The sequence below is a fragment of the Bos indicus x Bos taurus genome, chromosome 10, assembly GCF_003369695.1.
Source record: "Bos indicus x Bos taurus breed Angus x Brahman F1 hybrid chromosome 10, Bos_hybrid_MaternalHap_v2.0, whole genome shotgun sequence".
NCBI lineage: Eukaryota > Metazoa > Chordata > Mammalia > Artiodactyla > Bovidae > Bos > Bos indicus x Bos taurus.
The window spans coordinates 73,173,542-73,197,636 of record NC_040085.1 but is presented as its reverse complement, the minus strand read 5'-3'; the positions used below and the strand labels follow the sequence as shown (position 1 = coordinate 73,197,636).

General features: G+C 48.4%; 1 protein-coding gene across 8 annotated transcripts in view; it reads left to right on the top strand.

Moving 5' to 3' along the window:
- The first annotated feature begins 284 nt into the window (after positions 1–284).
- TMEM229B (transmembrane protein 229B) overlaps positions 285–24,095 on the top strand; it is a 42,244-nt gene continuing 18,433 nt past the window's right edge. For 3 of the 8 annotated variants that reach the window (XM_027552226.1, XM_027552225.1, XM_027552227.1), the window contains exon 1: positions 446–736. The gene's annotated coding sequence lies outside the window, so the exon portion shown is untranslated. Of the gene's footprint in view, positions 388–445; positions 737–862; positions 958–19,571; positions 19,611–24,095 lie in introns of those variants that run through there. The other 5 variants (XM_027552221.1, XM_027552220.1, XM_027552222.1 and 2 more) reach the window with 5 other exon arrangements.

Sequence of the window (24,095 nt, the reverse complement as noted above, 5' to 3'; positions counted from 1 at the left end):
TGGCCCTCGGGGAAAGGGGACCCACAGGACACCCACAGTGGACGTTGTGCCCCCACAACTCCTACAAGCAGGGAGGTGAGGGGTCCCGGCTGGTGCTCTCCTCGGGGCTCCTTCAGACACCGTACACGCAGGCGGGGTGGCAGGGGCCCGGCAGGCAGAGGAGCTCTGCACTGCAGCCCCCTGCACCGCGCTCGGGACCGGGGGGAGCATTTCCAGACGCCCGGGGCGCAGCCGACTCCCGGAGGCGGGGGAGGGGCGAGGGAGTCGGCCGGGCCGCGAACCCGGAGGGCGAGCGGGTGAGCGGGCGAGCAAGGAGTTAAGCGGGGCCGGAGGCAGAGCGCCTGTCAGACGCGAGCATGTGCAGTTTGCACCGCATCCATACTATGGGTGAGTGCCGCCGCCGCCGCCGCCGCCGGGGGCTCCGCTCGGCCCGGGCAGCGGCGGCCGCAGCCCTCCGACCCCCGCGCCGCGGCGGGCGCCGACACACGATGCGGGACTAGGCGCGGCGCCGGAGGGCCGGCGGCGTGGGGGAGGCACGGGCAGCGGCAAATCGGCGCGGGGGGAGCCCGAACGCCGGGCGTGGGGGCGGGGAGCAGGCGGCGCAGGAGAGCGCCCCGAGTCCCGGCGCGGGAGGAGGAGCGGGAGCGAGCCCGGGAGACGGCGCTCCTGGCCGCACCTGCGCCCGGCAGGCGTCCGGCCCTGCCCTGCCCCGGCTCGCGATCCCGGCCCCGCACCGGTAGGTGCCCTCGATGCCCGCAGAGAGGCCTTTCTGCCGCCGGGAGAAGTGGCCACGCGGGGCGGGCAGCGCCGAGTTGCGGGGGGCGCGGGCGATGGTGCGGTGATGGGGAAGACCCTGCGACCGGGGGACCAGGCTGGAGGCGCTGCCGGATCCCGCCTGCTCTTTGCTTTCGATTTCGTTGCGGTGCCCAGGCTAGAGAGAGAGCCGCAGATTAGATGGTGCGCCCGGGCTTGGATTCCCTGCGGGGGATGGGCGCACAGGGGGGCGTGTTGGGAAGGGGTGCACCTTGGCAACTTTCACCGCCAGAAACAAAGGGGGCATCTGGGAGATGCGAGGAGAGGGGCCAGCCGGGGATCTCCGGCAGCACAAGGTTGACACCCCCTCTTCCTCCGCGCGGAGAGCATCCCCGAAGCCCCGGGAGGGCGGAGGGGGCGTCAGTCTGGGTGGAAGCTAGAGAGGCTTGGGAGTGGGAACCACGGGCCCTCCTGAGTTTGAGGACTTTTCTGAAGGGGAGGAAGCTGTGCCTAGATGAACCCTGTCTCCAGGGTGCATGGGAAAACTAGGCGATGGTGGACTGCACACCTAGTCCTCCCCTCCCCCGGGCCGGCCCTGGGGCCCAGCCCAGCCCAGCCCCCGGGTTGCTGGCTTTCCATCTGCCCACCCTGATCTCCGGTCTTCTGTGGGAGAGGCGGGCTGGGATGGGGACCATTACCGCAAGGGGAGGGAGACGTTGGCCTCTTTCCCAGGTGTCTTCCTTTCCCTCTTTCTATGTCCAGTCGAAACTGACCCCCTTCCTTCCTTCCCTGGACTATGTCTCCCTCTTTCTCTTCAGTTTCCTCGGGGGTATGTTTGTTTTGTTGCCTCGGGTACAACCTGCTTAGGGTGACAGGTTGTTCTGATGCCACTGGGAGCCCTCCCAGAAGGAAAAGAACAGGACCCTGGGGAGCTGCGCCAGTGTAACCTTGGGGGCTCTGCTCACAAGTCTCCTGCCTTCTCAGCACCCAGTAACAAATGAGCCGTTATTCTGGCCTTGGGACTTGAGTCGGGAGGCTTGGGGTTTTCTCTTTGCTGTAAGCAGGGAGAGGGGTCAAGGGGAGGGCTGAACACCCTCTGGGGATTGGGGGGGGGGTGGTGGATAGAGTGTCTTTTTCTCTTTTGCTATAGAAAGCAAATGAGCCAGTTTCCAGGTCCCCAGTCCCCGACCTTGTGTCTCCAAGAAGAAGGTGCCTCCTCTGAGCCCCTTGCATGTGACCCCTGGCTCCATCCTGTGGCAGGATTGCCCATTGCCTTCTTAGAAAGGACAGCCCTTTGAGAATCGGGTTATCCACTGGTTGCAAGGCAAAGCTACATCTGCTTGCTTGTGGAGACAGAATGCGCTGGGTGGGATTGGGGGTGGTGTTGCCGGGGGTGGGGGCAGGCTGGCCGGGTGACTCTTCTGTCTGCTCCTGTAAATGAACTACTAATGCTGTAAGTGGTTGGGCCAGAGGTGGGCCTGGTCGGACACATGAAGGGGTGGGCTGAGATAAGGCTTGGCCCTCCTCCCCAAGGCTTTATATTTGGGGACAGAGTTGAGTAACTGGGGAAACAGTCGATGCTGGGTCAACTTATTTATCTGGTCCTTGGAGGGAAATAACAAGCTGATTTAGTGTTAACTTTGGCCACTTAAAGGTACAGGAGGGAGGATGCAGTAAAGGATATCAGGAAAAATGAAGTCCCCTGAGCTATAGCTCTATATGGCCCTGGAACCTGTGGCTGAAGTCACATGCAGGTGCGAGACTGGAGAGCACCACCAACCCCACTTTTAGGGCCCTCTCCCCTCTTAGCTATGGCTCAGTTCTCCTTTGGGTTTATCCCAAGCTTTTCCGAACTGAGGATAATGATATAGAGGTTTGACCTCCCCACTTACAGTGGGGAGAGAGGGGCTTTTCCACGGACTGTTTCTCAAATGTACTGAACGTAAGATGGGGAAATGATACTACCTCCGACTCCCCCTTTTAAAGTGATGAAGCATGAATTTTTACATTTATAAAATGACTTAAGTGCCTTGAAGTCTTGAATGAAAGATGTTTAATGAGCTAGGGATACTTATACTGTGTTTATTTCACTTGTATCAGATTCACATATTGTTTCTAAAGGGAAAGGTGTCCTTTTGCAGGAAAGGGCTACATTACAGCATCTGTGATAGGGAAAGCTCAGTGTTGGTTTCAAAAGTGTAGTTTTTTTCATCAGAAAGGTACTTGCGGGCAGCAAGTGCTATTCTGTCTGCCTCTGCTCTCCGGAAGCCTTTTGAGCTCCTTCCTAGTAGGATTTTTTTCTGGTAGATGTTGTCCAGCCTGGATGTCAGTGACAATCCCCCTCCATGCTCTCAGAAGGGTCTCTGATGATGTTTGGGAACACTGATGTTACAAATTGAGACCTGGATAAGGGCAGTAAAGTGAAGCTGCTTGGCCTTAGCAGTAGCCGTATCAGATCTGGCTGTCCTTGAGGGAAGGGAAATCTAACCCTGGCCCTGTCTGACTGTTTACAAATTTTTGTCTCTCTACTTTCCTTCGCCCTCCTCCCCCATTCCCAGTTTACAGGCAAGGTGGTTTCGGTTTTTTTGTTTTTCTGTTTTATAATTATTCAAGGAACTTTCCTTTTAAGGTGTGGATAACTTCTGACTTGGCAAACTCTCAACTCCCTTTGTGGCAACACCTGGGAATGTCAGAGGGACTCTGATGCTCCGAGCAGGAAGGAACTCAGCCTGACTGGCCAGGGCTTCTGTTTCTTCCACCACCACCTCTCAGAAATCATAGAGGCTTTCTATTTGAAAAGTAAAGTTCAAGCTGATTTCTGGGGAAGGGCTAGGAGGTGGCACTCTTGACTGTGGCTCCTGTGGAGGGAAACTGAGTCACACTGTGAGTTAGCATGCTGGCCATGGTATGTGTGAATGCCTGTGTTGGGGAAGTTTTTCTTGCCTGGGATTTAAGAGTGTTTAGAATCTAGTACCGGAGATCCACTGGTTATACTTTTTTGTTATGAGATAGACATGCACTGATAAAATTTAGGTACCCACATGTTTGATTTCAGATATACATTTGTCTTAGACTTTGTGCTGTGGGATGTGCCATGCTGCTGTGCTTCAAGAGAATGGAAGGGGTTTTCACCCTTGCAACTGACATCCATAGACAGAACTGAGGCTGGATAGAGAATCTATGCCATTCGCAGACAAAAGGGAGAGCCTGCTCCCTTCCCTTTGCTCACACCATCCTGCAGCTGTGGATTCCCACCCCCAGACCCTAAGGCTATCTCCAATGTTCATTTTAACATCCATCAGTTCCTTTAGGTATTTGGTGAGGTCAAAGCCACAGAATGAGTGATATTGGCTCCCTGTTTCCTCAGAGGATGGTTCTGAAAGGTTACTTTCCACCCTCTACTGATGTTGGTGTTTCTGCCTTTTGGGTCGGTCACAATCAAGTCTGGCAGCTTGAAGAGTAACCAAAGTCATTGCCAGTTCCTGTTTCTGAACATTCAGGTCCCCATTGTCTTTTACTCTGCTTAATCCCTAGTGGGGAGTTTGATATCCTTTCAGGGCTCTTGGCTCTCCATGTGGCTGCTATTGTAGACGGGACAGCATCCTTGGAATTAGGGCAGACGGTCTACGTGGCAGGACTTGGATCCTCAGATTGCTCCTTTCTGCTGCTCCACCCTCTAGATGTATGGCAGTTTAAAAAAATCAGACATGGCATTGTCAAATCCTAACTTACCATTGGGAGATCTACTAGATCAGGGAGCATAATTGCAGAGGCCTCTTTCTGCCACTGCTTTGCACTTCAGAAGCCCTGCATTCAGGATGCACCGGGACTGCTTTTGCAGTGGGACTTGAATAATGAAGGCCTTCTAGCTGGTTCATTCATTCATTGTTTCCTTTCAGTTTTTAAGAGGCACTCCTGTCTCGTGAGTTTCTGGAATGATCTGCCTCCATCAGAAAGGTCACTTGCCCTGGGTTATCTTATCCTAAGGCCTTGACACTAGCCCCGAGGAGCGAGGGATGCCAGCCAAGAAGGAGAGTGAGGGGCCACAAAGAGAGGATTCTTTTCTGGAGTTCTGAGAGGGTGATTCATACTTTAAGATGAAGTGTGCTTCCTGGGGCTCCCCGGTCTTGTCGTTTGCACAGTCAGTGGAGAGACAGGTCCTGGTACAACAAGAAGCCCACCTTGAAGAAAATAACCGCAATTCCTTGAATCAATGGCGGGGACCTATTTTTAGCCCACTTCCAGCCCCCATCTTGTTTTTCATAGCCGTCCTTGGTCAGACCCATTTAGTTTTGAGTCCTGAGGACTTCTCCCTTTCTCTTTCTCAATTGAAAAAGTCTTTCTAAAAGCCAGGATTGGGGCAGCCAGGGCATTGGTCTTCCTTTCATCTACCTTCTGAAAACAAATATGGATGAGAAATATTATCACCACTGGGCAACGCAACAGTGGCTCCAGACTTTTGTATTGCGATTGTGTTTTTGGCTGTCACAAACAAGGAGATGGCCTTCCTGTGCTAATCTGTAGATGCCTTAGAGCTTTCATATAGTCTGCCAAGTTTCTAGTACATGGTGAGTACCTATTTAATCATCAGCTGTAGTACCTGGATATAATCAGATACCCAGATTTCGAGGTCGTTGGGCGATAATGCTGTTTGTGTAGGAGCTGACGACTGGCAAAGGCTTCTGGGATTAGGAAATCTGGGATCCCTCCCTGACTCACTGTGTGACTTTGGACAGCCCACTTCAGCCCTCTGAGATTTCATTCCACCCATGGAGCTCCAGCTGGCTTCTGTGAACCTAGAGATAATAACGACGACAGCCACTGTTTATTGAATACTCACTCGGTGCCAGGCATTGGGCTGAGCACTTGATAAAGGATAAAATCTCTGCACATGCCACACAGTTAGCAAGAGTCCGAACTGCGATTTGGGCTGAGATCTGTCTGATTCCACTGTGTTCTGTAGCCTTGGATCGCATGGTGGAACAGACGTCGGGGAGAGAGTCAAGTGCAGGGAGTGCAGTTAAAGTGTAAGTAGGAAAGCTGGGGTGGGTTAAACACAGCTAGCTAAAAGGAGATGGAAATTGAGATTCTCCTTTGAAAAACAATATCCTGACAAGTGTTCGAATGTTCGGGAAGAGAGAGGTCAGTACCCTGCACTGGGGAAGCAGACCAGATGGCCTGGGAGTTACTATAAGAGGACAGACTTTCTGCTTAGCGTGAGAATGTATCTCATAAACCCCATTTCATTTACAAGCCAAATTTTTCTCTTGCTTAATCGGCTATTTGGGCAGCATTTTCCTTCTATCACCCTACCTCTTCTAGTCATCGTAGTATCTTTGCAGATTCTTTTTTAATCCTAACTTTTTGGTGGTGCTGGGTCTTTGTTGCTGTGTGTGGGCTTTCTCCGGTTGCAGTGAGTGGGGTCTACTCTTCGTTGCCGTGCACGGCTTCTCATTGCAGTGGCTCCTCTCGTGGAGCACAGGCTCGAGGCACATGGGGTGAGTAGTTGTGGTGCACAAACTCAGTTGCCCGCGGCCTGCGGAATCTTAGTTCCCGGACCAGGGATTGAACCCGTGTCCCCTGCATTGGCAGGTGGATTCCCATCCACCTTAGCCCCAGGGAAGTCCTTTGCAGATTCTGGACTCCAGGCCTCATCTTCCAACCTAGTTTCTGGGCCTTCCCCTGCCCATCATTATAGTCCAGCTGTGGAGACCCTGATTATGACTCTGGATCTCAGGTATACTCTCTAGGGTACAGCAAGCATTGGATCCTCCTGTCCTTCTGAGAAAGTGTTTGTGGCCGCTGATTACTCCATTCAAAGATGACCAGCTAGTTCACTGAGATGGTTCTCATCTTTTTTTTTTTTTTCCTTGTTTGTTCCAGGAAAGTTAACTCTGGGGCTTTTCTACCATTGTTGAGATGTTTGTGGAAGAGGAATGGAGGTTGGGTGGTGGCCTGCAGCAGGGGGGCTGACCCCCTTTTGAGAGTTGACATGACAGTGTATAATGGAGCCTCGTGCTGAGGTCATGGGACTTCAGTTCTTGTCTCAACTCAATGACTCAGGGCATGTGACATAAATTCGTTTCCTTATCTGTAAAATAGGAGTGTCGGGAGAGGTATTCTCTAACATCTCCCCCCGGCAATAATGCTTGGGTCATCTAGTAGATTTCTGGGGCTTCCCTAGTAGCTCAGCAGTAAAGAATCTGCCTGCCAACGCAAGAGACGTGGGTTCGATCCCTGGGTCGGGAAGATCCCCTGGAGAAGGGAATGTATTCTTGCCTGGGAAATCCCATGGACAGAGGAACCTGGCAGGCTACAGTCCATGGGGTCTCAAAGAGTCAGATCCGACTGGGGAACTAAATGCACACAGACATGTTACAATCTGGATAATTTGGTTCTTTCTCAGGCCATAACTAAGCTGGTCTGGAGCAGGAGGAAGTCACAGCTGAGAGAATAGAGGTAAGGTTGAAGGAGAAAGAAGCCACATTGCAAGTTAGGGGGCTAAGTCTTGTGAAGGAGGCCTGGGTTGGGTCACTTCTCCTTGTTAAAATGGGGAGCCAAGAGGTGGCTTCTGTTCACCCTTATTGTTATCATGGCCTGATGATGAAGTACACCCCTATCTTGTCTTAAAACTTAATCTTCACCCCCCATCCTCCTACTGTCCCCAAGTGAAGGCAGCAGAGAGGTCGTGCACTGGTGTATGTCTTACAGTCAGTGCTTGGATTTGGCAGATACAGGTTCTGGTTCAGCCCAGTATCCTCCCAAAGCTCCAGGACCTAGGGACTGGCCGATGCTTTCCCAGTGACTCAGAGTCAATGAGAATGTATCCCCCGCTGCAGCCCTTGCTGTTGTTGTTGTTCAGTCGCTCAGTCGTGTCCAACTCTTTGCAACCCCATGGACTGCAGCATGCCAGTCTTCGCTGTCCTTCACCATCTCCTGGAATTTGCTCAAACTCATGTCCATTGAGTCGGTGATGCCATCCAACCATTGCATCTTTTGTTGCCCCCTTCTTCCCCTGCCCTCAATCTTTCCCCGCATCAGGGCCTTTTCCAATGCTGCAGCCCTAGCTCCTCCTAAAAGAACAAGATCATATGGTAAGCTCAGCCTAGGGATCCAGAGAGTCACAGCTTTTCTGTTGAAGGAATCAGGCTGCCTCGATTTCCTTTTGAACAAGCCACTCATCCAAGGATTCTGCTCTCCATTGGTACATCTTTTAATTTCATCATATTCAAGGTTGGGGAGCAAATGAGTTGCCATTGAATCTACCAAACCAATCTTTTCTGTCCCTGCCTACCTTGCTTTCTTCCTGAGTTCCTTATTGCCTTATTGCAGTGATTTTGAATGGTGGTTACCATACCACTGGGGATATTGAGAAATTATTTAAGTTGGTCCAGGGACAAACATTTTGTTTTAATAGCTATGTTTCTAATGAGTGTAAAGAAACATGACTCATTGGGATTCACTCATAATACGACTTGATTTTGTCTCCCGCTGTCCCTTTATGTTGATTCAGTGGGATTGGTTGTTTCCCTGCCCCAGGAGGAAAACTCCGTCAGGCCTCATAACGAATGATCCGGGTCAATCTTAGGCAGTAGAAGGTCCTGTGGTCATTTTAAGTCACAAACTGTCTCAATTCAGTACTGAATACATCCAGTCCTTTCCCCCTGGGCTGAGAGGGACAGGAAAGGGCTTGCTTGGCCAGCACTGTTGTCGGCCAGCTCCCAGCTTCCTGGGCTTGGCAGGTACCTAATGCTGAGTCTCTTCTTATGGCCACGGTCATGGGTTTCTCAGAGACTCTTCCTCCATAAGTGGGGACTGTTTACTTCCAGTTGTCTTGAAAAGAGCAAATTATCCTCTATTCTAGATCACTGTTCTTTCCTCAGCCCCTGAAAATTCAGCGATTCACCTCTAGCCTCTTTTGGCTAAGGTCTTTCCATCTGTCCAAATGGTCCTCTTGGATAAGACCTGCTCTGATCTGGAGCCAGCCTCTCTTGCATGTGGCCCACATTAGCCCGGAAGCAATCACACTGTCCTCTCCTGCAGCGAACCTGAGGACACGGGCCCACCCCCACGCCCCCAGCTCAGCTGGCCCCTCGGCTCCATCCACAGCAGATGGGCAGCTCATGTCTCACACCTTGTGTGTCTCAGGTACAGTCAGATGCCAGTCCACCTCGCCCTCTCAGTTGCAGGCTCAGATATCAGATTTCCTGAATGGTTCTGCTGGAGGCCCTCGCACCAGCTGGGGAGCATCAGACCTGCTGTATTCAGTGCTTTAGTTAAGATTTGCAAGACTTTTGACTGAACCTCTCGTTTTGTGTGTCATCAGAATTATAACGTCAAAAGAAACCCAGGATTTCGTGAATATTATTGCTTAGGATAAGGCTACAATACATACGTAACTACAAATTTAACTTAAATCAAGACGTTAGCAACAGCTAACATTTATTGAATACTTATAATGAATGCCAGGTGCTGTTTTGGGAGTGGACATGTGTTTGAGCAAGTTCTGGAACATGGTGAAGGACAGAGAAGCCTGGCATGCTGCAGTCCATGGGGTCACAAAGAGTCAGACACGACTGAGCAACTGAATAACCAAAAACACTCTTTCATGTAACTCTTACAAGGGAGGTACTTGTATTATTTTTTAATTTACAAATGAGTAAGCAGAGGCAAAGAGAGCTTCTCTAAGGTCACAGTTGGCATCAGAGCCCAGATTCAGATGGAAAGACTGTGACCCCAGAGTGGGCTCTTTTGTTTCCCTGGCTGTGCTGTGTCTCTGTTGCTGTCCGTGGGCTTTCTCTAGTTGCAGAGAGCAGGGGCTGCCCTCTAGTTGTGTGCACAGGCTTCTCATTGCAGTGGCTTCTCTTGTTGCAGAGCACAGGCTCTAGGGCACACAGGCTTCAGTAGTCGTGGCTCCCAGGCCAGGCTCAGTAGTCGTGGCACACAGGCTTAGTTGCCCCAAGGCGTCTGAGATCTTACTGGATCAGGGACCGAACCCGTATCCCCTGCATTGGCAGGCGGATTCTTAACCACTGGACCACCGGGGAAGTCCCAGAGTGGTCTCTTTTAAATCGCTCTATCTGCCTCTTTGGAGAAGACTCTTGAGAGTCCCTTGGACTGCAAGGAGATCCAACCAGTCCATTCTAAAGGAGATCAGCCCTGGGATTCCTTGGAAGGAATGATGCTAAAGCTGAAACTCCAGTACTTTGGCCACCTCATGCGAAGAGTTGACTTATTGGAAAAGACTCTGATGCTGGGAGGGATTGGGGGCAGGAGGAGAAGGGGACGACAGAGGATGAGATGGCTGGATGGCATCACTGACTCGACGGACGTGAGTCTGAGTGAACTCCGGGAGTTGGTGATGGACAGAGAGGCCTGGCGTGCTGCGATTCATGGGGTCACAAAGAGTCGGACACGACTGAGCGACTGATCTGATCTGATCTGCCTCTTCCTACAAGGGTAGTAGAAAGCCATAGTCATGAAGGCAGAACTCAAATGATTGAGTTAGGACCTGCCTTAGGACCTAATTGCAGAGTCCTCACCCTGGCATTTGAGCTCTCCACTCATCGCCTCCACCTGTTTTCCCAGCAACTCCGTCTATGCCTTTCACCAAAGCCTAATCCACATGCCCGCTCACCTGCCACATGGCACCCGCCCCATACCTCATTATTTCCCTGCCAGGAGGCCCCTCACCTCTTCGCTCCCTCCCTACATTACAGTCCTTTTAAGGGAACCCATCTTTGCTGCAAAGGTGTATTTGACCAAAGCCACTTCTGCTAGGATCTTTGACAACTCTTGCCATTTCCTCACTAAAATGGCAGTTATTATGTGCCTTTATGCAGAGCGTAGGGAAGGGCAGTTAGCACACCCCAGTCTGAACTGTCCCTGACACTCACTTCCTGTTGCTAATACGTGAAAGGCCTTCACCCACTCTGAACTTTGGTTTCATCATTCCTAAAGTATGGGTGCGGATTTGCTCCTTTTGATTTCCAAAATACAATGGTTTATAGTTGCCTTTCAGCCTCATCTAACTGTTCAGCTCTCAAGGGCTGGACCTGTGTCTTGGATTTCTCAGTATAGCCCAGGACTCTGCCCAAGCTTTTACATGCAGATGGTATTTAAGTGTTGGTTGGTTGGTAGGTAGGGAAGGCTGTAAGTCTGCTTTGGGATTGACTAACTTCTAGAAATCACCTTCCTTGGGGTGGTCACTGATGAGGACCTTTGGAGTTCTCTTTTTTGTACAAGTTGGTAACAGAAGTTTTGGGTCCAATCTGCCATGTTTTTTCTTTAAGAGACCTAATGTAATGCTATTCAGGCCCACACTCCTTTATCGGCAGTTTCAAAATCCAAAACATTCTAAAACCAAAAAGATTTTTTAAACTCATGTGATGGCAAAGCCTGACCTGGACGAACATGAGGCCAGTGGCAGTCTCTTTTATCCGCAGAGCTAGCATATTCATAGATTTGGCTGTAGAGATGTTCGTGTGTTTGGGATGCTGCCCCCAGACCCAGCTGTGGGGGGTTATGTAATCTACTGGATGCGCTGTACATTACCTTAAAAAAAAATCTAAACAATTCTGAATGTCAGGGGTTTGGGAGCAGAGATTGTGGTTCTGGGCAGTATTTCTCCAGAGGTGCTATTGGCAGTAACAGGTGGAGAGGTCCTTTGGATGCAGGACAATGCCAGCGTCACAGACCCTCACACGACCTTGCTTTCTTGACATTGTCCTAATCTCGGTCCTGGTTCCAGTATAACAGCCCACGCCTTGGGTTACCAATTTGGTTTTTTAAAATATTGTATTACATACAATACCCTTTATCTTGATTGCTAAGATTCTTTTTGGCACCTCCTTCAGTTCTGCACCTTAGGTACATCATCAGTCTTGCCTCAACCCAGGAAACCAAGAAGGCTTCCTGGTTCATCTCAATGAACTGATGTGTCCTCCAGGTGGGAGTGCCTGCTGGGTGCTTGCATTTCACTCTAATCCTGGGGGTGGGTGTGGGAGTGGGGGAGAGGCTGTTGGCCCTTGACCAAGTCAGCTCTGCAGAGAGACTTATAAACTGGTTCCTGGATGCAAGTCCTACACCTGGATGTTTCTTCAGAGCCCAGGTCAGCCAAGTTCCTCTACCACCTTCTGAGAAGGGAGAATCACTCTTCTTGTTAATCCCTATAGCTGCTTCAACCTGACATTTTAAAATTAAAATATATATATTACACAAATGCTCCTGGAAGAACAGCAGAACAGTAGGAAAATGTACGGTGATGGAATCTAAAGTGTTTTATTGTGTTTTCTTCATTTTTGGATGAGGGAATCGAGAGGAGAGATAATAGAGTTGTGAGGGTTTGCGGAAAGTTCAGAAAGCCCTGTTTCCAGGCCCTCCATTAGTATCCAAGCCAGCAGGCTGTGACTTTCCTTTTTTCCCATCCCCAGGTGACCTCAGATGGGGAGGATACATGAATCAGTTAGCTATCTCTTGATTGAAGGACACTTGTAAAGAATTTTATTTATTTTTAATTGAAGGATGATTGCTTTACAATATTGTGTTGGTTTCTGCCATACATCAACATGAATCAGCCATAGGTATACACAGAAAGACACTTTTTTTGAACGCTTCGTACCTATTTGGAAGTGATGGGCATGCCTATGGGAGTTGAGGTCACCTTTCCCCTACCATTAAGTAACCAGCCCCTCTTATATTCTGAGCCGTAAGTATTTCTGGCCTGTTTTTCTAACCCATTGGAGGTGCTCCGAGATCATTTCTCTATCCCTATTTCTGTTCACGATTCCTCGTGATATAGCATTTCCATAAATATCCTTAAGCATCCTCTTACCTACTGTTTACTCATCTTCTCATCCATTAGGAAGATATTCACCAGACCAAGCCTGGCACCTCGTTCTTTGACTTCATCTAAACACACCTCTGCCTCCAGACATTCAACTGTTTGTCATTTCCCTGGGCCCTGCAGATGACATGCGGTCTTCTACCTATTATTACGTGCTGGAAAATTCTGCAGTATAGTATAATTTAAATTATTTGTGGAGATGAAATTTCCCAAAGGCCCCCAATTGTATAGTTGTCTTCAGGGCCCCAAGGTTTGATCACACCGTGTACCCATCATTCAGGAACTTCATGTCAGTATCTGTAAGAGACCATTGAACTTCCTGTCTGGGGTTGATCACATGAAGCCACCCTGATTCTACTCACCTCCAGTTCCCTCAGCACTGCAATTTCCCTTGCACTGCACAATCTAGGATGGTGTCCCTTTTTATTAGAACAATTATTTGTAATGCCTCCCGATTACCCCAATTAAAATTTATAGATAATATGACATACCTGTATACATAAATTTAAAAATCAATATGCCTAAACTGAAAGAAAACTAAAGGGAAAATTAATTATAATACAATACTACATATTCCAATATGGATTGCTTGGGCACAACGACACAGAAACCAGAAGGAAGGAGCCAGGTGCTTGAACCTGTGCATAGAATCACTGAGAATGTTACATTCTCAGCCACAAATACCCACAAGATACAAGTGTGTCATGTGGGTGACTCAGATACCAGGAGAGGCGCCCCTGAAGTTGATGTGGTTTTTCCAGTCGGTGAACCTCTCTTAGTAAAGTTCCAAACATAAAGTACAGTATCCCCTTGGTTTGCACTCCAGTGGTATTCCTGGTCAATTCAGTATATGTTAAAACTGTGCAAAAATCTTCTGTGTTTATTTCAGAAAGGAGTTTGGTTCTAGATGCTGATAACTATGAATGGGCATTTCCCCTCTGTGAATGCCCAGTGGCATGTTCTAAGTTATGTGGGAGGGTTCTTTCGTGGGTTGTTGTGGGAACTGCAGGGCGTCCGGCCTTCCAGGTCCCCACTAATAAGTACCTGCAGCGCTCCCCACAGGGCCCCCACATCCCCCGCATTTCCAGGGGCGGCCCCACTGGGAACTACTGGTCTAGAAGAACGAGCAGGAGGACCAGGAACTGGGAGATCTGCTTTCGGGTCGAGGCACCTTAGTACTTGTATGACCTTAACTCTGGCTGCCTGGGTCTCCTCTCTGTAAAGGGGTTATTAATATAATGACACACTTGTCCGTGGTCTTTGGGACTGTGGCTCACGGTGCTCCCTCCGTGACCTCAGGTCAGCCCAGAGCATCCATATGTATCCCACGGTGTATGTCCCAGACACAGCTCTCCCTCACTGTGGTTTTCTTATGTCTCTCTTAGGGCTTCCCTGGTGGCTCAGATGATGAAGAATCTGCCCGCAATGCAGGAAAGCCAAGTTTAATACCTGGGTAGGGAAGATCCTCTGGAGAACGGAATGGCAACCCACCCAGTATTCTTGCTTGGAGAATTCCATGGACAAAGGAGCCTGATGGGCTACAGTCCATGGAGTTGCAAAGAGTCAGACATGACTGAGTGACTCACACACACACACACACACACACACACACACACCTCTCTTATGTGGGAAGAAGGAAGGAGGAAGGGAGAAAGGACACCTCCCCCTGCCCCCAGCAGCTTTTCTCTCCCCTTCCCTTCATAAGCAAAATCCCTTCTACTCTCCAGCAGCTTTTCTCTCCCCTTCCCTTCATAAGCAAAATTCTCGAGAGTTGCCTGTCCACACTGTCCCAGTCACAAAGGTCCCCAGGAGCCTCTTTGCTGCCGACTCCCCTCAGTCCCCGTTTGGCCTGCCTCTGCGGTTGGCCATGGCCCCTCACACTCTCCTGCCCCCACTTCCCCGGGAGGACCCCTTCCTGGGCATCCTGCTCCCTCCCTGGCCCCTCCACAGGCTTCATCTGTCTGCCCTCTGTGGGCCCGGGAGGTCACCTATTGCACCTCCTCCCCAGCAGGCCCCTCCTCTCTACCACTGCAGCCAGTGGGGGCTGAGACCTGCCTCCAGCCTAGAATCCTGCGGGCCTCAAAATTAGAGCATCGAAACACAGTTCACTGTGGATCACCTCTGATGCACACCTTTGCCTGCATCCTCTTCTCTCAGTGAATGACCCTACCATTGCCCAAGTCAGAACTATGGGTGCCATTCTCCTCTCTCTCTCACACCTCCTTCCTTCCCGCCCCCTGCCCCACCTGCAGTAAATCTCTCACTGAGTCCTTCCAGTCCTGCCTTCTTAATAGTTCTGGAGTCTTTGCTAATGTGAGTTGGCTGCCTAACCCTTGTTGACATTTAGGATTGCAACCTGTACTTACTGTTTGGCTGGATTAAGGTCTCTAGAGGCTCTTGGCACGGAAGGGCTTAGGGTTTCCTAAGTACTTAAAAATAAATTAACCTCATTCTAAATTATAATATAAAATAATGTTTTCAGAAACAACAAAACTTATTTGTATACCAAAGTCACTGCAGCTTCTTTTTTATTCTCTCTCATAGCTTCCTTTTTAATCTCTCTCATTTGCCCTCCTTTAAAATAATTTCTTCTGGTGCCCCTATGTGGCTGGTGGCCCTAAGTGTGTGTCTCATGGGCCATTTGGACACTCCAGGATCACTTAGAATGTCAGCCACCTGTGGCCTGAGGTGTCTTTGCCTGTGGTCTTTGCCTCTTGGGTGTTTCTGTGTACTCGGTGGCATGACATAGATACTGAGTAATTGTTTAAGGAACATGTGAATGAGTGCATGAATAATGAGATGAACTTGAAGTAGGTTCATTTAAGTAAAAGGCCCTGTCGAAGTTATTATCATTACTAGGCTTCTCGTATTTGGTGCTACAGTAGAATTTCCAAGATTGTATATTTACAATGTTCTAAAGACAATCAGCGCCACTGTTGTGCTTCAGCTTTCTTACTTCAACCCACTTAGCACTGAGTAGTCTGTACATAAAAGATGCATATGAGGATTTCTGAATTAATAAATAAATGAAGTTGCACAATATGCTGGTTTGCTTGATTCCCTTTCCTGCAGTGAGGCTGCTTAAAGAGACTCCATCACCTGCCCCTTATTTAAAGAGGAGTGTTATTTAAAGTGGCCATACCCTGGGACTTCCCTGGTGGTCCAGTGGTTAAAAGACCATGCTTCCACGGCAGGGGGCACAGGTTCGATCCCTGGTAGGGGAACTGCCATGCGGTGTGGCCAAAAAAGAGAAGAAAAAAACAAATAAAGTGGCCACACTCAGCTGTGACAGACATGGTACTTGGGGGGGAGAGGCTGTGCCTGCGTGAGATCTCAAAAGGGATGAACATGGTCTAAAGACCAAAAGTCAGGCAGTATGAATAGGACTAACCACAAATCTGGGCAGCATCAGATCACATCAGTCCCTCAGTCGTGTCCAACTCTTTGCGACCCCATGAATCTCAGCACACCAGGCCTCCCTGTCCATCACCAACTCCCGGAGTTCACTCAGACTCACGTCCATTGAGTCAGTGATGCCATCCAGCCATCTCATCCTCTGTCGTCCCCTGCTCCTCTTGCCCCCAATCCCTCCCAGCATCAGAGTCTTTTCCAATGAGTCAACTCTTCGCATGAGGTGGCCAAAATACTGGAGTTTCAGCTTTAGCATCATTCCTTCCAAAGAAATCCCAGGGCTGATCTCCTTTAGAATGGACTGGTTGGATCTCCTTGCAGTCCAAGGGACTCTCAAGAGTCTTCTCCAACACCACAGTTCAAAAGCATCAATTCTTCGGCGCTCAGCCTTCTTCACAGTCCAACTCTCACATCCATACATGACCACAGGAAAAACCATAGTCTTGACTAGACGGACCTTTGTTGGCAAAGTAATGTCTCTGCTTTTCAATATGCTATCTAGGTTGGTCATAACTTTCCTTCCAAGGAGTAACCATCTTTTAATTTCATGGCTGCATCTTTAATTTCATCTGCAGTGATTTTGGAGCCCAGAAAAACAAAGTCTGACACTGTTTCCCCATCTATTTCCCATGAAGTGATGGGACCGGATGCCATGATCTTTGTTTTCTGAATGTTGAGCTTTAAGCCAACTTTTTCACTCTCCACTTTCACCTTCATCAAGAGGCTTTTTAGTTCCTCTTCACTTTCTGCCATAAGGGTGGTGTCATCTGCATATCTGAGGTTATTGATATTTCTCCCGGCAATCTTGATTCCAGCTTGTGCTTCTTCCAGCCCAGCATTTCTCATGATGTACTCTGCATGTAAGTTAAATAAACAGGGTGACAATATACAGCCTTGACGAACTCCTTTTCCTATTTGGAACCAGTCTGTTGTTCCATGTCCAGTTCTAACTGTTGCTTCCTGACCTGCATACAAATTTCTCAAGAGGCAGATCAGGTGGTCTGGTATTCCCATCTCCTGAAGAATTTTCCACAGTTTATTGTGATCCACACAGTCAAAGGCTTTGGCATAGTCAATAAAGCAGAAATAGATGTTTTTCTGGAACTCTCTTGCTTTTTCCATGATCCAGCGGATGTTGGCAATTTGATCTCTGCTTCCTCTGCCTTTTCTAAAACCAGCTTGAACATCAGGAAGTTCACGGTTCACATATTGCTGACGCCTGGCTTGGAGAATTTTAAGTATTACTTTACTAGCGTGTGAGATGAGTGCAATTGTGTGGTAGTTTGAGCATTCTTTGGCATTGCCTTTCTTTGGGATCAGAATGATCCTTTTCCAGTCCTGTGGCCACTGCTGAGTTTTCCAAATTTGCTGGCATATTGAGTGCAGCACTTTCACAGCATCATCTTTCAGGATTTGGAATAGCTCAACTGGAATTCTATCACCTCCACTGGCTTTGTTCGTAGTGATGCTTTCTAAGGCCCACTTGACTTCACATTCCAGGATGTCTGGCTCTAGGTCAGTGATCACACCATCGTGATTATCTGGGTCATGAAGATCTTTTTTGTACAGTTCTTCTGTGTATTCTTTCCATCTCTTCTTAATATCTTCTGCTTCTTTTAGGTCCATACCATTTCTGTCTTTTATCGAGCTCATCTTTGCATGAAATGTTCCTTTGGTATCTCTGATTTTCTTGAAGAGATCTCTAGTCTTTCCCATTTTGTTGTTTTCCTCTATTTCTTTGCATTGATCGCTGAAGAAGGCTTTCTTATCTCTTCTTGCTATTCTTTGGAACTCTGCATTCAGATGCTTATATTTTTCCTTTTTTCTTTCGCTTTTCGCTTCTCTTCTTTTCACAGCTATTTGAAATACCAGGTAATACTTCGGAGGCTGTGGTTTCACAAACATACACTGGCTCATTAGTATGGGCTTGTGGATAAAACAAGTGTGAAAACATCTCCAGCAAATATTAACTACGTCCAAGAATAGATCTAAATAATCCTGTCCTCTCGTCCTGATAGGGTGGTCTCCTGGAAGATTGCTAATATTGGGGAGAGAGAGGAGTAAACGGGTAGAGAAGTAAGAGAAGGGGAAGGCCCTACTGGAGAGGAAATGTGTCTATGAGGGACCTATTGACAGGGCTAGAATTTGGGGCCCAGGTAGACAGGTGATGACCAGTGTCCTCCCTGCATTCACCCTCTATGTCTGCTCTACTCCATCCCACCCCCTAATGGCAGGGGTTCCTGTGTCATTGTCATTATTTTTCTCCTAACTTTTTACTTGGAAGTAATTTCAGACTTACTTCAGAAGTAACTTCAGAAAAGTTGCCAGAATAGTACAGAACACACATGCATGCATGCTAAGTCACTTCAGTTGTGTCTGACTCTTTGCTGTAGACCCCAGGCTCCTCTGTCCATGGGATTCTCCAGGCAAGAATACCAGAGTGGGTTGTCATGCACTCCTCCAGGGGGTCTTCCCCACCCAGGGATTGGGCTCTTTACCACTAGTACCACCTGGGAAGCCCACAGAATACATATATACTCTTTATCCAGATTCAATATTTTTTAACATTTTGCTTTATCATTTATGTTCTCTCTCCTTCTTTCTCTTTTTTCTGAACCTTTTTAGAGTCAGTTGCCTACATGGTGGCCCTTTCTGTCTGGATAATTCATGTGTGGATTCCTAAGAATAAGGATACTGTTTCATAATATCTGCAGTATGTTGAACTTTAATATGACACTTTGTCTAATCTGCTGATTTTATTGCAGATTTGTTGATTAACTTAATAACATCCTTTGCAGCATTTTTCTCCAGTTCAGGATCCAACATGGCATTTGTTATGTCTCTTTAGTCTCTTTTCATCCAGAACAGTTCCTCAGTTTTTCTTTGTCTTTCATGACATTGACATGTTCAGAGAAGATAGCCTCCTTTTCACCTTAAAAAAAAAATGGAAGACTCTTCCCTTTGGATTGGTCTGTTGTTGGTTTATGTTTAGAGGCCAAGTTGCGCCTTCCCGGCTAGGACGCACAGGAATGATATTGTGTCTTTTTCAGCGTTACATCCAGAGGCACCAGATGTCCTTCCGCCACTTTTGTGTGATGTTAAGTTTGATCACTTGGCCAAGGTGTCCCGTTTCTTCACTGTGTGTTTACTGATTTTTCCTCACTACTAATAAGCCATCTGTGGGGAGACAAGACCATATGAATGTCTTACTCCTCATCTACATTTTGCCCCAAGACTTAGCAATCATCCACACCGGGTTTACAGGTATTTCAGGATCCCACACAAGGGATGGGAGGTCGAGCTGTCTGGGGCCAGGTGACCTATTTATGAGGGCCTCACCCACAAGGGAGGGCCTGGTTGTGCCACCCAGCCCTGTTGAGTAACCACATCGCCATGATAATTTCCCTCTTCCTGCTCCCACCAGAAACAGAAGCTCATTCGTCATTCACTCAACTGACACATAACAATGTTCTTACGAAAGCTTCACAGCTTTATTTGGGCACGGTAGGGTATAAAAAGAAAGGTCATTTCTTCGATGCCTTTAAGAAGCCTACCATTGAGTTGGGGAGACAAGACTTGGTCACTGAAAGATAAAGGACATGTAAGTCTTCAGTACTGTGACCCCACAGGACAACTCATCAAGAGTTATCCTGTGACCCTGGAGAATTAGAGGCTCTTAGGGGTTTGGGAGGAGAGGGATCAGAGTGGTTTAGGTAAGATTGATGGGGGGACTGTTCATTTACAAGGGTCATCTCTGAGTGGGCACTGAAGGACAGGCAAATCTGGGAAAACAGAAATAAGAGCATTCCAGGAGGGGAACCGTGTGCGCAAAGACCCAGAGATGAGAGCGTGGATGGAGCAACTGGGGGATGGCAAGTTATGTACCAGCCTGGATGGGGCCAAGGGTTGCTGTAGGTGGCAGGATCTACCCCTTACTGACCACCTACCTCATACCAGGCATTAAAAAAAAAAAACTTTTCTGATTCTACAGGTGATACATGTGTGGTGTAAGAAGCTTAGAAAAGTAGAGCTATACAAAGAAAATTTTTAATGAAGTCACTCTGTTCTTTCATCCAGAGATAACCAGTTAACCGTGGTGTGGTTCCTTCATTTCTGAGATCTTTGACATTCTTCTGGCAATGGCTCATTTGGGTTCATAGATTCAGGAGCCCTTCTTGTCCCTCAGAGGATATTAATCACACTGTGACAAATGTTTCAGTCTATTGACTTTATTAATTTTGTTTTCTAGCTAGAACTTGTGTTCTCTAATTTGGTGCTTCTTTGGATGTTTGGGTTTTTGTCAAATGTTTGGTGAGTCTTGGCTGTGTTTCTCTCTCTGTATTTTGACGTTTTCAGTCACCTCTGTATGAATCCCAATTACATGCTCTCCAGCCAGCCACCACTGTTTGGGGACAGGAGGGTGGGATGTACCTGCTGGGGATGCAGGAGCTGTCTAGGTGTCCCTTTGCCTCAGTGCCCTAATGTCCCTGGTGGAGGGATACCTGGGTGGAGATGTGGGGCAAGGGCTGCTTGCCTGGCCGCTCCAGATCCCATGACCAACCACTCAGGGCCTCTCCTGGACCCCTAATCTGCTTGCTCCAAACTTGGAGCTCCCAGAGCCATTCCCCCAAATGTAGAATCCTTAGCCACCCTGTTGGGGTTCAAATCCTAGCGCTGGGACTTACTAGCACTATGACCTTGGGAAAGCTATGTAACTCTGGGTCTTATTTGTAAAGTGGGGAAAATAATAGTCTCTGTTTCAAAGGATTTTTGTGAGGGTTCAATGAGATATATTCATACAGCATATATATGTGCTGTATGAATGTCAGTTACTATTTTTCATGGTTTTATTTGGGGGGGGATTGTGGTTTCTCTATCAGTTTATTCTCATTTGCTTCCATCTTCGAGGATAGAATTCCCTCTTGTTTTTTGGTGCTCTAATGGATTTATTCTTCTTGGAAAATGTCTTTTCTGTCATTTTCAAGGGCCTTGTGGGAGGTACATAGTTGCCCCTGGTCTGCCATCTTGATACAGTGATACATTTCCTTCAAACCTTCTTCAGTGAGTGTCTTACTATGATCATCTGTAATATGTGCATGAAGGCATCCATTGCCATCTCTCTCTGCTCACCAGGAGCCTGACCCAGGGCAGGACTTGCACCTGGTCTGGGATCCTGGATGCTGACTCTGCCTTGTGCGGGCCTGGGAGGCGATGAGTCCTCTTCTGGGCCTTCCACAGGCTGGTTTGAGGCTGTCCTAATGAATGTAATGGGTCCTCTGCTTCCTTTGTCAAAAGGAATGTTAATTATTTTCAGCAGTCTAATTACGTGGCTAATGAGAGCCTGACTGAGATAACATTCCCTTTAATTACTCTTGCCTAAGTGCTGTTTGGAACCATATTTGAACGTGTTGCAAGGCTCGGTGCTTTCACAGTGGATGGAGCTGTCTGGGAGAAGCTGGTCCAGAGGGACCAGGGTTGCATGGCTGAAGGCCCACAGAGGAAGCGCCTGGCTGCAGGCAGCGCCCAGCCTCGTGTATGACGGCCTTTCCTCTGGGCCATTACCTAAAGGGATGGTCAGATCAGGTCATGTACAGAGCAAACAGCAACCACCACAGCTCCTCCTGAACAGCTCATTGCTCAGTCTTCCCCCCAGTGCACCTGCCCTTCAGGATCCTCTTGGCCAAGCCTCTCACTCTTGGGGGACCTGCCCCCTGCCTTTTCTCCCATCCAGTACTTGGATTTTGAGTTCCTACTGTATGTCAAGTTTTATCTAGGACATGAGGATGCAAAGATAAGGAACCCATGGTCCAGATGTCTTTCCAAAACCAAAAATTTGATCACACCCTTCTCCTCTTTGCCCAGGAGCAATGTCACATGTCTGTATTCTGACCCCTACCCCCTTCCAGGGTTTATCTTCTATACCATGACCTTCCTTTGGTTCTGATGTGTTCTAAGGTGTCTTTCAATAACTGGGCCTTCATGGGCAGATCCATGGAAGGCATCTCTCCCAAGCCCCTGGGTGGGCTTGAGTAGGCTGGAAGGGGCAGGTCATATGAGATTGTTTGCTGTAAGAATGAAAGGGCAGCTGTAGGTGGCCTGTTGCCATAGGAGAATTAAGTGCCCTGACTCCTGTCCACACATCCGCATCTTTCATGAGTGATGGAGGGGAAATGCTGATGAAAACCTTGGTCCTCCCATTTTCCAGCTGTCATTAAACCTCTGAGCCTCCCTTGCCTCCTGAGTCAATCCACATCATGGGCTTATGGAGGGGACCCACGAGACAACCTGTGTGGCAACTGGCCAGCATGTAGAGGGTACTCAATAAATGGTTTGAAGTATTTTTTAAAAAACACTCCAAGCAGCAGCCCCTACACTGAGTTACAGCCAAAGATGCAAGGACGGGTCTCATTCACCAATGGCCAGGGCCCTCTCCTGGCCTCTTGGATAAAAGTCACTCTTCAGACAGTAGACAGTGACTCTCTTGGAACAAGGGTTCATTCTCCCCAATCTCACAATGGCAGCCTTGGTTGACTAGGTCTGAGTCTGTGGGAGAGAAGGAGGGCAGGGTGTCTGTTCAGAAAACAAAGATTTCCAAGAGCAAGGAAGTGAAGCTCAGCCTTAGGTCTGTAAGTGTGCCAGCCTTTGGTCACCCTTGGTAATTCCAAGAGCAATGTCCAGTGGAACTTTCTGTGATGATGGAAACATTCTACCTCTGCACTGGCCAATATGGTGGACACTTGCCACATGTAGCTCTGAGCACTTGAAATGTGGCTTCAGTGACTAAGGAACTGGATTTTTAAATTCTATTCATTTTTAGTTAATTAAAGTTAAAATTTAAATAGCTATATGTAGCTATCAGACTGGCTAGTGCAGTTGTGCAGTTTTCAGAAAATTCATCTCTGAGTACTTCCTTTTCTTGGCTTGGGCCTCATCTCTAGGCTACTAGTTTTCACATGTCCCATTTGGAGAAGATTGTTGAGTGTGCTGTTGGCAAAGGCCAGGTGAGTCAAGGGGCAATGAAAAAATCAGTGACCAGAAGGGCAATTTGGAACCCCCAGAGCTATAGCCATCCTGCTGAGATTCACTGACTGTGCTGGGCATCTGACCTTCTTATTCCGCAGTTCTGCCCCCTTACAGTCTGCAGGGGCCAAAGCCACTGGTTTTCACAGCAGCAGAGATGGGTAGGTGGTGCTCAGGTACGTGATTCTCATGCCAGCTAGGTACGTTCCAGATGAGGGAAAACCACCTGTGCTGGTCAGAATTTTCTTGATCACAAGTGACAGAAAATCTAACAAACTAACTGGAGTAAAAAGGAATATCTACTTTCTCGTTAAGGTGAAACACCCGGACTAGAGAGGATTTGGTAAAGTTACTTAAATTCTTTTGATCAGAGGCAGGTGGAAGTTCTAAGCCATCAGTCAAAGGATTTTGTCTTCCCGTTATTGTTCAATACAATTGCCAAGCAACAGCAGAAGGTTTCACAATTTCCAGCCCCTGACCACAGAAAGAGTCTTCAGTGGGCTGGCTGTATTTACTTGGCACCTGAGCACTTTGCCCTGACCTAGTAGACCCTGTAGGGATCACCAGAGGACTCTGGGGGCAGGGAACGTCAGACCCCTAATTACACGAAGCTTGTTTAGCTTGTTTCTGCCTCAGGATCTTTGCACTTCTGTTCCCTTTGCCTGGAATGCTTTTCCTGACACCCTTTGCAAAGCTTCTCTGCATCTTTCTGACCTATGCCCGATGCTAGCTCCTTAGAGAAGCTTAAGACTCACCCTCAGGCATCTAGTTTCTTTCCGTCCCCTACCAGGCCTTTTCCCTTCTTCATGGCCTGATATCAGACATTACAGCATGTGCTGGCTGGCTTCCTTATTGTCTGTCTCCCCACAGAGCCGCGAGCATCAAGGGGGCAGGAACCTTGCCTTGTTCACAGTGGGTGCAGTGCCTGGCCTTCAGCAGGTGCTTGGTCAATATTTGTTGACTGCTGGAATACGACACCTCTGATGAAGAAACCAGCCTCCACAGGACTTCTTGGACCCAGTCCCCTGGTTTTTTAGAAATCTCCAGGGGTGGCTTGGCTGCAGAA